Source organism: Heteronotia binoei, chromosome 12, assembly GCF_032191835.1.
Source record: "Heteronotia binoei isolate CCM8104 ecotype False Entrance Well chromosome 12, APGP_CSIRO_Hbin_v1, whole genome shotgun sequence".
NCBI lineage: Eukaryota > Metazoa > Chordata > Lepidosauria > Squamata > Gekkonidae > Heteronotia > Heteronotia binoei.
Genome location: NC_083234.1, coordinates 14,305,128 through 14,320,103, shown reverse-complemented (window position 1 = coordinate 14,320,103; position 14,976 = coordinate 14,305,128). Strand labels below are relative to the sequence as shown.

General features: G+C 48.2%; 1 non-coding gene across 1 annotated transcript; it reads left to right on the top strand.

The window, feature by feature from the left end:
* Positions 1 to 13,865: 13,865 nt before the first annotated feature.
* On the top strand, positions 13,866 to 13,939 carry TRNAQ-CUG (transfer RNA glutamine (anticodon CUG)). Its single transcript has one exon. It is a non-coding gene; the product is annotated as a tRNA-Gln (tRNA).
* Positions 13,940 to 14,976: the final 1,037 nt, after the last annotated feature.

Genomic DNA, 14,976 nt, shown 5'->3' with positions numbered 1-14,976 from the left:
GTACCATGTTCTGCTCTCATAGGTAACGTCAGTATATGAAATTGTTTCGTGCTGGTTTGGTGTAGCCCAGTACAAGATCTTTCAAGTTCTTTTCAAGGCTTGCTCTAAGATTATTTCCAAGAATTGGACCTGGAACTCTCTGCCTGCAGAGCTAATGCTCTGCCGCTGAGCCGTGGCTCCTTCTGTTCTCGAGCTGCCATATACGAAGTCTATACTGGTCTGTCCAGCTCAATATTTTAGGAAGGTCAACAACCTTCTGGTGAGGCACAGAACGGCCCACACCACATTTGCTGCATCAGAACCTTAATGGGAGACCGCAAGGACTAAGCATGGGCGCTTCCGTATACGAAGTCATATCAGTCACTGAACTATGGTTGCCAGGTCCAATTCAAGAAATATTTGGGAACTTTGGGGTTGGAGCAAAGAGACATTGGGGATGAAGCCAGGAGCAAGGCTGTGACAAGCATAACTGAAATCCAAAGGGAGTTCTGGCCATCACATTTAGAAGAAGACTGTCGATTTATACCCCACCCTTCTCTCTGAATCAGAGACTCAGAGCGGCTTACAATCTCCTATATCTTCTCCCCCCACAACGGACACCCTGTGAGCCAGGTGGGGCTGAGAGGGCCTTCACAGCAGCTGCTCTTTCAAGGACTGCACACCTTTTAAATGCCTTCCTTTCATTGGAAATAATGACGGACAGGGGCACCTTCTTTTGGGGCTCATAGAATTGGGCCCCCTGGTCCAATCTTTTTGAAACTTGGCGGGTGTTTTGAGGAGAGGCACCAGATACTATTCTGCAAATTTGGTGCATCTACCTCAAAAAACACTCTCCCCCCACCTGGGGATGGTTACCCAACACTCAACTGTGGCCCTCTTTGGTCAGATTTCCCACAAAAACTTTGAAGGTAGTGTATCTCGTTGGGCCCAACATTTTTTGCAGAGTCCATATCAAGACCACAGGAATTAGGTGCTCCAAAGGGCCCTCTCCCTGCACTGACTTGATTCCACAGCTCAGCAGCAGAGCATCTGTTTGCAAAAGGTTCCAGGTTAGGGTTGCCAAGTCTGACTCAAGAAATATCTGGGGACTTTGGGGGTGGAGCCAGGAGACTTTGGGGTGAAGCCAGGAGCAAGGGTGTGGCAAGCACGACTGAACTCCGAAGGAAGTTCTGGCCATCACATTTAAAGGGACCTTCCCTCCATTTGGAATAATGAATGATAGGGGCACCTTTTGCGGGGGCTCATAGAATCGCACCCACTGGCCCAATCTTTTTGAAACTTGGAGCGTGTTTTGAGGAGAGTCACCAAATGCTATGCTGAAACTTTGATCCCTCTACCTCAAAAACAGCCTCCCGGAGCCCCAGATATCCACGGATCAATTTCCCATTATATCCTATGGGAATCGATCTTCATAGGGAATAATGGAGTGTCCGGCAGACATTTCCCTCACTCTCCCCCTCCCCGCTTTCTGATGACCCTGAAGCGGGGGGAGGGTCTCCAAAACGGGAGTATCCCCTGCCCCCACCTGTGGATTGGTAGCCCTAATCCAGGTTCAGCCCCTGGCAGCCCCACTTAAAAGGACTGGGCTGTAGGTGATGCAAGAGACCGTCTCCCTGAGACGCCGGAGAGCTGCTGCCAGTCTGAATAGACTGTCCTGACCTTGAGGGACCACAGTTCTGATTCGGTGTACTGCAGCTTCATGCAAATGCCGTAAAAGCACGGGTGATTGTTCAAAGTGGCAGCGAATTTAGAAGGGCCCTTCCTTCCTCCTGCTGGTTCAGGACCTTTCTAATTCTCCTTGATTTGCTCCTTCATCTCCTGCTGCCTTTAATCATCCCTCTGTTCATTAAAAAAAAAAAAAAACACATTCCTCCCTTGGCTTTAAAATACCCCCTGCATTTTTGGCAACAGGTTGTTTCCCTAAGCGGCTAATTGTGTATGCCGAATTTATATATATATATATATATAGCAAAAGGACTCTGCGTCGTTCTTCCAGTATGTGTCAGGCATGGATTCGGGATTAATCACTTGGCTGCTCTATGTGGCATTTATTTCTTCAGGAAATGAATCAGACAAGGGGGGACCTGTGCCTCCTATCCCTCCCCTCTCTCCACCCTTTGCCAGGGAAGGAAGGCAAGAGGCTTGGGGGGGGGGGGGGTTTCCTGCCTTTCCCCCCTTCCCACCAATGGGTCTGATCACACAAAATGCGTCTTTTGCTGCCTGAGTCACCAGCCGCGATCACTCTGCAGCAGCGCCACCCCAGCAGCCCGCTCCAAAGGCAGCGGTGAGTGTCGGCCAGAGACAAATAGAGAAACTAATGTTCATGTCCGTCAGGTTAATGCAAATGGAAACTGTGTGTGTCACTACTTAGCCCCGAGTCCGGCTGCCAACATCTGAATTCCTGCAGAGTTTTAAAAAGGGAACTGGCGAGAGGAGGGGCTCCCTTCTTAATACAGCTTCCGTTCCCACTGGAAGTGGCCCTTACTGCACTGCCAGCAGGAGGGGCTGTAGTGGAGTGGCCGTAGCTTAGTGGCAGAGCATCTGCTTGGCAGGCAGAAGGTCACCAGTTCAATCCCCAGCATGTCCAACTAAAACGATCAGGTTGTAGGTGATGGGAAAGACCTCTGCCCCCAAACCTACCAGTCTGAGAAGACATGACTTGATGGACCAGTGTTCTGATTTAGTACAAGGCAGATTCATGGGGAGGTGTCATGGCTCAGTGGAAGAGCCTTTGCTTTGCGTGCAGAAGGTCGCAGGTTCAATTCCCAACATCTCCATTTGAAAGGATCAGGTTGTAGGCGATGTGAAAGATCTCAGCCTGCGACCCTGGAGACAGTACTGAACTTGAGGGTCTAATTCAGTATAAGGCAGCCTCATGCGTTCATGTTCGTGATAGGGCACAGACTAGGGTTTCCCAGCACCTCGGGTGGGGGGCATAAGAGGGCAGAAGTGCCTTGAGTCAAACCATTGGACTACCAAGCCTTGTCTGACTGGCAGCAGCTCCCCAAAGCCTCTCTTACCCTGTGCATAAAGAACAGGCTATGACCTCAAAAGTCCTAAGGCTCAAATCCCGCTACTGACACCAATTCACTAGGTCAGACTTAATGAAGATGCTCTCTTTCAGCTCCCACTGCCTTCCTGGTCTAGCCTCCATCTCAGGGCTGTGGCACATTGAGATTATGTGTGTGCTTTGGTAAATACTGAGCATACTCCCGGAAATCCTTTTAACTGGTGGTATCAGGAACTGAGCCTGAACACACAACACTGCCTTCTGCTCAGACAGACCACTGGTTTATCATGGTCAGCACTTTCTGCTGTGACTGGCAGACAGAGTTGGTCCGGTGTATGCTTAGAGTATAAGAGGTCCATCAGTGGCTATTAGCCACAAGCTATTGATGGAACTCTCTATCTGGGGCAAGTGATGCTCTGTATTCTTAGTGCTTGGGGGGCAATAGTGGGAGGGCTTCTAGTGTCCCACTGATAGACCTCCTGATGGCACCTGGGTTTTTTTTTTAGCTACTGTGTGACACAGAGTGTTGGACTGGATGGGCCATTGGCCTGACCCAACATGGCTTCTCTTATGTTCTTAAGAGTAGGACCTGGGAGGACTGAGTTCGAATCCCCACTGTGCCATGGAAGCTTGAAAAGTAACACTGAGCCTGTCCTCATCTCCCAGCCTAACCTACTCTGCAAGATTGTTGTGTGGATAGGGTGGAGGAAAGGAGAAGAATGCCAAAAGCCACTTTGGGTCCTAATCAGGGAGAAAAAATGGGATATAAATCTTCTTTAAAAAAATTAAGACTAATCATAAAGCTGCCCAAATTTCCAGCAGAGCTCTTCCACTCCCCTTACTGCCACCCTCTACTACCTTCTTAACTGGAGAAGCTGGGGACTGAACTCCCAATTTTTTTTTTGAGGGGGGGGGAGCTATTTGAGTGAAAAGGTGGCATACAAATGTTTAAATAACTAAACTAGGGCCCTTCTGCAGACAAAGTAGATGCTCTGTCAGAGAACTCCCTTATCTTGGCTCACAGAATATTTTTTAAGCCAGCGTTCCACCAAGCTTTTTGAGCCTGTGAGCACAATTGGAATTTTGAGAGGGGGTAGTGAGCACCATCCCAAAACGGCTGCCAAGGAGGTAGGGCCAAACCCAAAATGGCTGCTACAAGAGGCGAAGCTGAACGAAATGCCCTGCCCTGCAGCTCCAAGGATGAAGGAAAGCCTGAAGGGGAAGTGGAACCACACGCTGACTAAGGAAAGCCCAGGTGCTTACCACTCCTTCTTTAGGCTTTTTTTGTAGCAGGAACTCCTTTAATAATAATAATAATAATAATAATAATAATAATAATAATAATAATAATAATAATAATAATAATAATAATATTTCATTTATACCCCGCCCTCCCCACCAAAGCAGGCTCAGGGCAGCTCACAACATAATATAAAATACAAAGGTTACATAATAAAAAAATAATCTACAACATTATAATTTCCTTAAAATTCTCTTAAAACCATTACGATCGTACTCGGTGCTACATTTTCAAAATTTCCGATCTTACTCATATAACGACGGTACAGCTGGATCTGCATTAAGAAAAGGCCAGCTGAAAGTGGGTAGTCTTGCAGGCCCTGCGGAACTGGGCAAGACTCCGCAGGGCCCGCACCTCCTCTGGTAATTTATTCCACCAGTGGGGAGCCATGATTGAGAAGGCCCTTTCCTTGTGTTTTTCAGTTTGGCCTCCTTCAGCCTGGGGATTATCAGTAGATTTTGTGACCCTGATCTCCTCACCCTCTGGGGTACATATGGGGAGAGACGGTCCCTAAGGTAGACAGGTCCTCAGTCATATAGGGCTTTAAAGGTAGTGACCAGCACCTTGTAACAGATCCGGTACACAATTGGCAACCAGTCCAGCTCCCGCAGCCTCAGCTGTATGTGCTCCCACTTAGGGAGCCCTAATAGCAGCCTAGCTGCCGCGTTCTGCACCAGCTGTAGTTTCTGGGTTCGGCACAAGGGCAGCCCCATGTAGAGGGCATTACAGTAGTCCAACCTCGAGGTGACCGTTGCATGGATCACTGTTGCCAGATTGTCACACTCCAGGAAGGGAGCCAACTGCCTCGCCCGCCTAAGATGAAAGAAGGTGGGTTTGGCAGTGGCTGCTGTCTGGGCCTCCATTGACAGAGAAGGTTCCAGTAGCACCCCCAAGCTCTTGACCTTGTGCGCCATTACCAATGGCGCCCCATCAAAAACTGGTAGGGGGATTTCTCCTCCCAGACCACCACGCCTCAGACAAAGGACCTCTGTCTTTGCTGGATTCAACTTCAGCCTGCTCAGCCTGAACCATCCTGCCACAGTCTATAACGCCAGGTCCAAATTTTCTGGGACACAGCCAGGCCGGCCGTTCATCAGTAGATAGAGCTGGTTGTCATCGGCATATTGATGATAACCCAGCCCATACCTTTGGACAATCTGGGCAAGGGGACACATGTAGATGTTAAACAACATCGGGGAGAAGACTGCCCCCTGTGGCACCCCACAATTAAGTGGATGCCTCTGGGATGGATGCCTCCCCCAATCGCCACCCTTTGTCCCTGACCATCAAGGAAAGAGGAAAGCCATTGCAAAGGCAACCCCTGAATCCCCGCGTTGGCGAGGTGGCAGGTCAACAACTGATGGTCAACGGTATCAAACTCTGCCGATAGGTCTAACAACATCAGCACCGCCATGCCACCTCGATCCAGATGTCGCTGGAGATCATCCACCAGGGCGACCAGCACTGTCCCATGGCCCAGACGAAAACCAGACTGATGGGGATCTAGTATGGAAGCATCCAGAAAACTCTGCAACTGTAATGCTACTGCCCTCTCAATAATTTTGCCCAAAAAGGACAAATTTGAGACCAGCCAATAATGAGCCAATTCAGCTGGATCCAACATCACCTTTTTCAATAGAGGGTGGACCACAGCCTTTTAAAGAGGTGTTGGAAAACACCCCTCTGAGAGGGATCTATTTATGATGTCCCATATCGGACACCTAAGCTCCCTCTGGCAAGCTTTAATTAGCCAGGAGGGGCATGGGTCCAGGTCACAAGTTGTTGGGCGTACAGTGGAGAGGATTCTGTCAACTTCCTCCAGGCTAAACATGTCGAAGCAGTCCAGAGATGGTCCAGAAGAGAGGCATGGAGCCTCGAGTTCACGTACTGTTTCCAATTTGGTGGGGAGGTCGCGGCAGAGCGATGAGATCTTATCTGCAAAGAATTCTACAAAAGCCTCACAGCCAATCTCCAATTCCCTAGGATTTGGTCTGCCTTGCGGCAGTATTGTAAAATTCCGAATCATCCTAATTAATTGTGCTGGGCACGAACTTGCAGATGCAATCTTGGTCACAAAGTAACTCTTCTTTGTGGCTTTGACTGTCATCTCATAGGATCTCATAAACTCTCTTTAAGATGTTCTAGTCGCCGCCATTGCCTCTCTAGCCATCTGAGCCCCCGTTTCAGCTGCTGTAATTCCGGGGTGTACCACGGCGCCAGCCTAACACAAGGGCGCAGAGGGCACCAAGGGGCGATCTCATCAATGGCTCTGGAGAACCAACCATGCCACAACTCCACCAGGCCATCGAGAGAGTCGCCAGGGGGCCAGGGATCCCGTAGAGCCATTTGGAACCGCTCAGGGTCCATCAGGCTCCACGGGCGAGCCAAAATAGGCTCACCGCCTAAACGGGCTTGGAGTGGAACATCCACTCGAGCTTTAAGGGTGAGGTGGTCCGACCATGGCACCGCCTCAGTAGTAATATCCACCAAAATCCCGACCGCAAAGACGAGATCTAACATATGCCCCACCTGGTCAGTGGGCGTTGTAACAAATTGGGAGAGCCCCAGTGTTGCCATGGATGACACTAGGTCCATCGCCTGACTGGAGGTCGCGTCATCAGCATGGACATTGAAGTCACCCAGGATCATAAGCCTTGGGTACTCCAATGCCCAGCCTGCTATGGCCTCCATCAGGGATGGTAAGGCACTGGCCGGTGCAATAGGCGAATGGTACACCAGCCATATCACCAACCCCTCCCCGACGACCCACGCCAAACCGGCACATTCAATACCATTGATCTCTGGGGCCGGGAGGGCCCAAAAGGAGTAAACCTCTCGAATGAATAACACCACCCCTCCCCCCCCCGCCCGCTAGTCCATGATTGGTGAAAGACTGAGTATCCTGGGGGAACCATTTGGGACAGAGCCGCAGTCTCTCCTTCTCGCACCCAGGTCTCAGTCACGCAAGCCAGGTCCACATCCTGTTCAAGCAAAAACCTGCAAAGGACTGAGGTCTTATTACTTATGGACCTGGCATTGCATAACACCAATGATGGAGGCGAGTATTTTTGCCTGGCCCCACTGCCTGCCACCGTCGGGATGGGACACAGACTGGAAGGGGGCCGAGCGCCACCATGTCTCAGTCTCCTTCCCTTATAACAGTGCCTGCTCCCACCGTCATATCTACCCCTCCCCAGGAGTACTGAAATCCTCAGGCCGGTCATTCCCCTTTGGTCTCCGCCACAGCCTCAGACCAGTTTTGAAACTACAGCTCGACACCCTGCAGTTTACTCATTCTCCAACCCTAACAACCCTTTCCACCCCAGTCTTCTACTTAATTTATCTATATCTGCTAATTAAACTGGTCTAATACTTAATTAATAGATTAAAACCCTAACCCTCTCAAACTCCCCTTTAATTAATAGCTAATAATAATACTTATTATTAGGCCATACTCCCCTGATGTTTGCATATTAGGCCATACCCCCCTGATGTAGCCAGTCCTCCCGGAGCTTAAAGTAGGCCGTGTAAGAAGAGTCATGTAAGCTCTTGGAGGATTGGCTACATCAGGGGTGTGTGGCCTAATATGCAAAGGAGTTCCTGCTGCAAAAAAAAAAAAAAGCCCTGAGAGTCCATCTGATCCTCCCGTGGAAACCGCTTCCATAACAAGCCCTGACTTACAATGGCCCCTCCCACTTCCTGAAAAGCTTGGTGGGTGCAAAAAGAAGTACTGGCTGCACCATGGCTCCTATTGGCATCATGCTGGAGAACCCCAGTTTAAGTAAATGTTATACTGTACTCTGTCTGGCTTTTGCCAGCTTAATTTCTGTCAGTGGTGCAAGGGGAAGCAGTGGGCACACCGGTACCCATCCTTGGTGCTAGCGGTACAGTCTCAGCTGAGTAGCCTCTGCAGTGCTGGCAGAGCTGCTAGGGCTTGGCTGTGTTTAGCCCTGGGGACTAGCCCAGAGGTGAATTTTGAACAATAAAGATGCCCAGAAACCAAGTCCTGACATCCCTCCTGACAGATTGTATGGGAGGTAGCCATGGACAGCACTCTGCGCATGCTTAGATAAGAACATAAGAGAAGCCATGTTGGATCAGGCCAATGGCCCCTCCAGTCCAACACTCTGGGCGTTTTCGCACTCACCTTCAGCCGGCGCGACCCCCCTCTTCACCGCGCAGGATCTGCGCGGATTTCGCACTAAATGCCGCGGAGCAGCCGGAAGAGCCGGAAACTCCCGTCGCAAAAGCCGCGCAAACGGAAACTGCTTTTTGGCGGTTTACGTTTGAGCGGCTTTTGCGCCGGGAGTTTCCGGCGCAAAAGGCTGCTCCGCGGCATTTAGTGCGAAATCCGCGCAGATCCTGCGCGGTGAAGAGGGGGGTCGCGCCAGCTGAAGGTGAGTGCGAAAACGCCCTCTGTGTCACACAGTGGCCAAAAAAACCCAGGTGCCATCAGGAGGTCTATCAGTGGAGCCAGGACACTAGAAGCCCTCGCACCGTTGCCTCTCCCAAGAATACGGAGCATCACCGCCCCAGATAGAGAGTTCCAACAGATGCTAGCTCTTCTCATTTTGCTGTAGGCAAAGGCCTGCGCTGGGGCTATGCCTTCCTGAGTTGTAGCGGAAATAGATGCCCTGCAACGTGCAAGAGACACCTATGCTGTTCCTCTGGTTTCCCCCCCCCTACTGGAGCTAGAAAGCGCAAGGGGGCAGTTTTGATCAGGGAAATGTTGCCACAGGGGATTATCTCCCTCCCCTGGCCCTGCTGTTGTGATACATAGTTCCCTGAAATTTCTTTTTTTTTTTTCCAGGCCAAAAGCATGCCAGGAATTTTAAGGTGTGAAAACCATGGCTTCAGCAATAGCTTGCCTTTAATTCTTAAGCAATCCTTTGCAAACAAAAATGGCATGCAGCTCCTGCGTCCTGCTTCCTGGGTGTAGAACAGTGCATTGCTGTTACACCTGTGCTCCTCTATGCTTCACAGCAAGAACCGTGCTGTTGTAGCGTTGCTTTGACACCTCTCTGGAGGATTTCAAGGAAGTCACACACCCACTTCATTCACACTAATCGGCTGTTTAACGCAGAAAAGTTCAGTATTATGAATGAGAGAGAACATGTTTTGGCTTGCCAATCAACTCACAAATATAATGCTGGCTTGTCAAATGAGTTGGATTTTTTTTTTTTTAAATCCAGCTTCCTTCTTGAAATGGGAATTGACTAAAACCATATTTGAAAGTGAAAGCTATTTGGGGTGGGGTGAGGAGGAATTGCCTCCACTGTTCCCTTAAAGTCTCAGCAAAGTTTCTCCATGCTTGCGCTGTGGATCTGTGAGTCACCGTGTTGGCAAATGTGGGAGGAAGTCAAACCACAGCCTCCTCTGGGACAAATTGGACGCAGCTGAAGGGAGGCCCTGGTGGATTTGAGGCCTTTGTTCCCAGCATGCTGTGCTCTTCGTTTTCATTCATACCTTGAGGAGATAGAAGAAGCAGATATTGGATTTATATCCCGCCCTCAACTCCAAAGAGTCTCAGAGCGGCTCACAATCTCCTTTACCTTCCTCCCCCACAATAGACACCCTGTGAGGTGGGTGGGGCTGAGAGGGCTCTCACAGCAGCTGCCCTTTCAAGGACAACCTCTGCCAGAGCTACGGCTGACCCAAGGCCATGCTAGCAGGTGCAAGTGGAGGAGTGGGGAATCAAACCCGGTTCTCCCAGATAAGAGTCCGCACACTTAACCACTACACCAAACTGGCCAAACGATGCCTTTTAGACTGGAACTAGCAAGATTTTTTTTTTTACAAAAATAAATCCCCCTTCCTTTTTGTCTTCAAAAGGTCCATCAAGGTGGCTAACAAATTAAAACATACATAATAAAATTACATTTTTAAAAAATCAATTTAAAACACATCATTAAAACAATTAAAAACAGAGCTAAAACACATGATGGCTGTGGAAAGTTGTGTTTAGGGTGATCTCACCTGTGTGATCTCACCGGGGCAATTTACTCAAGAGTTGCTGAAGTTCCAAGTTCTTCAGACTAGCACAGGGAAACTAAAGGTTCTAGTTTACTATGCAAACAACCTCTGAAAAGATTGCAAAACAAATGGAGGGTCTGGGCTGCTTTCACAGCTATCGGGAGCAGCCCTGTTGTTCTGCAGGTTCACCCTGTCCCCATTCAGCCTGGCCTCTACAGATTTAAAGGCATAGACACACTGTCCAAAAAGTAAGCCTTTCCAAGTGCCTTCTTAAGCCTTTGGAAGTGGAAAGCCGCATGGTGACTGTTGGGGCAGGGCTTCCCCCACTGGCCAGCTGACTGGGGGTGGAAAGGAGCTTGCAAAACCAGGAGATCCCCCACTGGGACCTGTGGATTGGCAAGCCTAATTGACTTGGTGAGACTGCCTGAAGACTCCCATGAAAAAAGATAGGACTGATCAATAGGATTCTGTTAGTAGGTTGCGTTTTGTACTGTTTTAAGGTGGATATACTAGTCCAGGGCTTTTTTTTGGAGCAGGAACTCTTTTGCATATTAGGCCATACACCCCTGCTGTAGCCAATCCTCCAAGAGCTGACAGGACTGTTAGTACAAGGGCTACTGTAAGCTCCAGAAGGATTGGCTACATCAGCGGTGTGTGGCCTAATATGCAAATGAGTTCCTGCTACAAAAAAAGCCCTGCTAGTAGCATAACAATAGTTTTATAATTTCTAACACACGAATGTGTGGAAGTTGACCATCTTGGAAGAGGCATTCTGTCAGGGGAGGGGAGGGGATACCTCTCCTAAGATGGTGCTTTGCATTCATGAGTTATGCAGGCAGTTGTCTAAAAATGATTAGCAATTTGTTTGTGGGGGGGGGGTGCCCTACTGCCTGATTAATGAGGGGTAAAATTTTAATTGATCATATTATTTCCAATAAATTAAGCTGACCAATTAATTGACTAATTGTAACAGTCATAGCAAAGGGGCAGAATTGCCGCATCTAGAAAAGTAGAGGCTGCGTTTCTGAATACAGCTTTTTCAAAGTCCTGGGTGGCAAAGACATATTTGACAAATAAAGAACAGGAGAATCTCTCTCACTGCTAATGTGACTTTGCAAAAAGGATATCTGTAACTGGAACTGAAGTCAGTCGCTGAAGTCTTGAGATCCAGCCTCAATGATTGAAGGGTTGGAACACTTTCCATATGAAGAAAGGCTGAAACGCTTGGGGCTCTTTAGCTTGGAGAAACGTCGACTGCATGGTGACATGATAGAGGTTTACAAGATTATGCACGGGATGGAGAAAGTAGAGAAAGAAGTACTTTTCTCCCTTTCTCACAATACAAGAACTCGTGGGCATTCGATGAAATTGCTGAGCAGACAGGTTAAAACGGATAAAAGGAAGTACTTCTTCACCCAAAGGGTGATTAACATGTGGAATTCACTGGAGCAGGAACTCTTTTGCATAGATATAATTGCATATATATAATTTTTTGGGCCACTTTGTGACACAGAGTGTTGGACTGGATGGGCCATTGGCCTGATCCAACATGGCTTCTCTTATGTTCTTATGGTCTCAATGGGAAACTGGAAAATGCTTGAAAGTTAATAGAAATCCTTGTTTACAACTAGGAATGTTGCATTCAGACAAGCTAAGGACTCACCACAATATAACAAAAGATCGTCAGGCAGAAAAGATCTGTTGTGAAAAGTAAACCACCTTCTTGGCCCATTTTTTACCATCTAACGTTATTAATTCTCCATTGATATCATTAGATAATTTGATCACTTCATAAGTGGATTCAATTTTTTTTAAAGACTGCCTAGTTAAAACTCTGTATTGGGAACCATCAAGCCCAGACTTCCAACTGTAATAAGGCTTTTCACAGGGTCCTCTGGGGGAGCAGAGTTTGAGCCTGGCTTTCTCAGGGTCTTTCTGTGCCATGGAACCCTCCTCTTCTGTACAAAAAAAAAGTTCTACCTATAACCCATATATAGCCTAATTATATGATCATAGAGTTGGAAGGGACCTCCAGGGTCTTCTAGTCCAACCCCCTGCACAATGCAGGAACTACACAAACCTCCCCCCATACACCCTTCTTGCCCTCCTTCTCATCACCTGTCTAATTTATAGAATCCACATTGGTGTCAGATGACCATCAGGCCTCTGTTTAAAAACCTACGAGGAAAGGGAGCCCCCCACCCGCCCACCCGCCCCTGGAAGCCTGCTGCACTGAGGAACCACTCTAACTGCCAGGAAGTTCTTCCTAATGTTGAGCCAGAAACTCTTTTGATTTAATTTCATCCCATTGGTTCAGGTTCAGCCTTCTGGGGCAACAGAAAACAATTCTGCACCACCCTCTATATGGCAATCCTTCAAGTACCTGAATCCTTCAGGTACTTGAAGATGGTGATCATGTAATTTATTCTGATAGCCATTGGTGGGGGGCAGGGGAATAAGTCATGGCCATATGAAATCCTACTGAGCGCCCTGCTGCTCTGGCTTGGAAAGAGTTCACTAGACATGAACCACACACGCCTATCTTTGCAGGCATAAGGCCTAGAATTTTCATTTAAAACAACCCCTGAGATTCCCCAGGAGGCTGAAATCCATAGCTAATACCAAATGCTGCAGCTTTTCTGTGCTTCCAGAGCATTGCAGAATGCACAGCCAGCCTCGACAATTCCTCTTCCATCTCAGCCTCTAGCAGCAGGCAACAAAATCAATGCTCCTCCTTTCTGATTGCAAATTCAAAGTACATCCTCCGTGGAGCGATTCCCTGATTGCCAATAACGGATCGTCTGTTTCTTTCTTCCTCCTCTGTCTGCAGGGAGAAGCATGAGCTACTTTGCCAGAAGCACACCACCACCTTCTCCCCCTCAACCCCTCCCGATGCACTCCCTCCCTTTGATATAGTGTGCCAGGCTAGCCTCCGACTACACGCTTTAGCAAGGCTGTTTCTGAGTCATCCCCAACCCGGTGCTGGTGTATGAGCCGACGCCGGGAGGTATCATTTAAGAAACGCAGGCAGGCACACATTCAGGTGACCTAGATTTTGCAAGCTGAGCTGAGGCTCTGTCTGCTGCAGAGGGACACGAAGCCAAAAGCTACACTGCAGTGAAGCCATTGCTCTCTCTCTCTCTCTTTCTCTCTCTCTCTCTCTGAGCAGAGAGGCTGAAGAAGGGGAGGCAAGATAGATTTTTGTCTTTTACTCATCTGAAGATGATCCTTGCTGGCCCCGTCGGCCTCAGTAGCATTGCTCTTTCTCCTGGAGAAAAGGGAAGGGTGGGGCAATTCTTGGTAATTGCTCATTTGCATATTCTAAATAATTTAAATACATGCAGTGCTAAGACACTTGCTGCTGAGCAGCATGTTGGCTGGAGTTAAAAAGCAAAAAAAAAAAGACCTGTCTTTTGCCTGTCTCTTGGTGGGTTCCAAATTATGACCCAATCCTAAATTCACTTAAGCTGATTTCATTAATTTCCATAGCGTATAGATTTCGGACTGCAAACTTCGAACAACTTCAGAATAATTGGTAGAGAAAACAACTTCGGAATAATGGGCAGAGGAAAGGCCTGGGGAGGAAATGTGGCTCAGTGGCAGAGCATCTGCTCCTGGTATGCAGAAGGTCCCAGGTTCAATCCCTGGCACCTCCAATTTAAAAGGATCCGGTGATGTGAAAACCCCTGGAGAGATGCCACCTGTCTGAGTAGAAAATGCTGATGAATTGATGGACTGGTGGAGTATAAGGCAGCATCATGGTGCTTATGTGTTCAACTTGTGGCCCATTAAGCCAAATAAGAACATAAGAACATAAGAGAAGCCATGTTAGATCAGGCCAAAGGCCCATCCAGTCCAACATTCCGTGTCACACAGTGGCCAAATATATATATATACACACACACACTGTGGCTAATAGCTCCATATTTTTATCTAACCCCCTCTTGAAGGTGGCTATGCTTGTGGCCGCCACCACCTCCTGTGGCAGTGAATTCCACATGTTAAACACCCTTTGGGTGAAGAAGTACTTCCTTTTATCCGTTTTAACCTGTCTGCTCAGCAATTTCATCGAATGCCCACGAGTTCTTGTATTGTGAGAAAGGGAGAAAAGTACTTCTTTCTCTACCTTCTCCATCCCATGCATTATCTTGTAAACCTCTATCATGTCACCCCACAGTCGACGTTTCTCCAAGCTAAAGAGCCCTAAGCGTTTCAACCTTTCTTCATAGGGAAAGTGTTCCAACCCTTTAATCATTCTAGTTGCCCTTTTCTAGACTTTCTCCAATGCTATAATATCCTTTTTGAGGTGCGGCGACCAGAACTGCACACACTACTCCAAATGAGACTGCACCATTGATTTATACAGGGGCATTACGATACTGGCTGATTTGTTTTCCATTCCCTTCCTAATAATTCCCAGCATGGCGTTGGCCTTTTTTTATTGCAAACGCACACTGTCTTGACATTTTCAGTGAAATGGAAGCCCATGCCCTACCAACGCATTGGTGGGCTACCAACAAGCTTCCTGCATGTTCAGATAAAGGGAAGAGGATCTCAAGTGCAAGGCAGCCCACAGCACAAGTCATTTTGGGGAGGAGCCTCATTTTGGGGAGGAGCTCCTAGGAGTGGAAATCCAGAGCCTCTAAATTTTATTGTGCTCTTTCTTTCTCTCTCCCCCGCCACCCCAGCAATA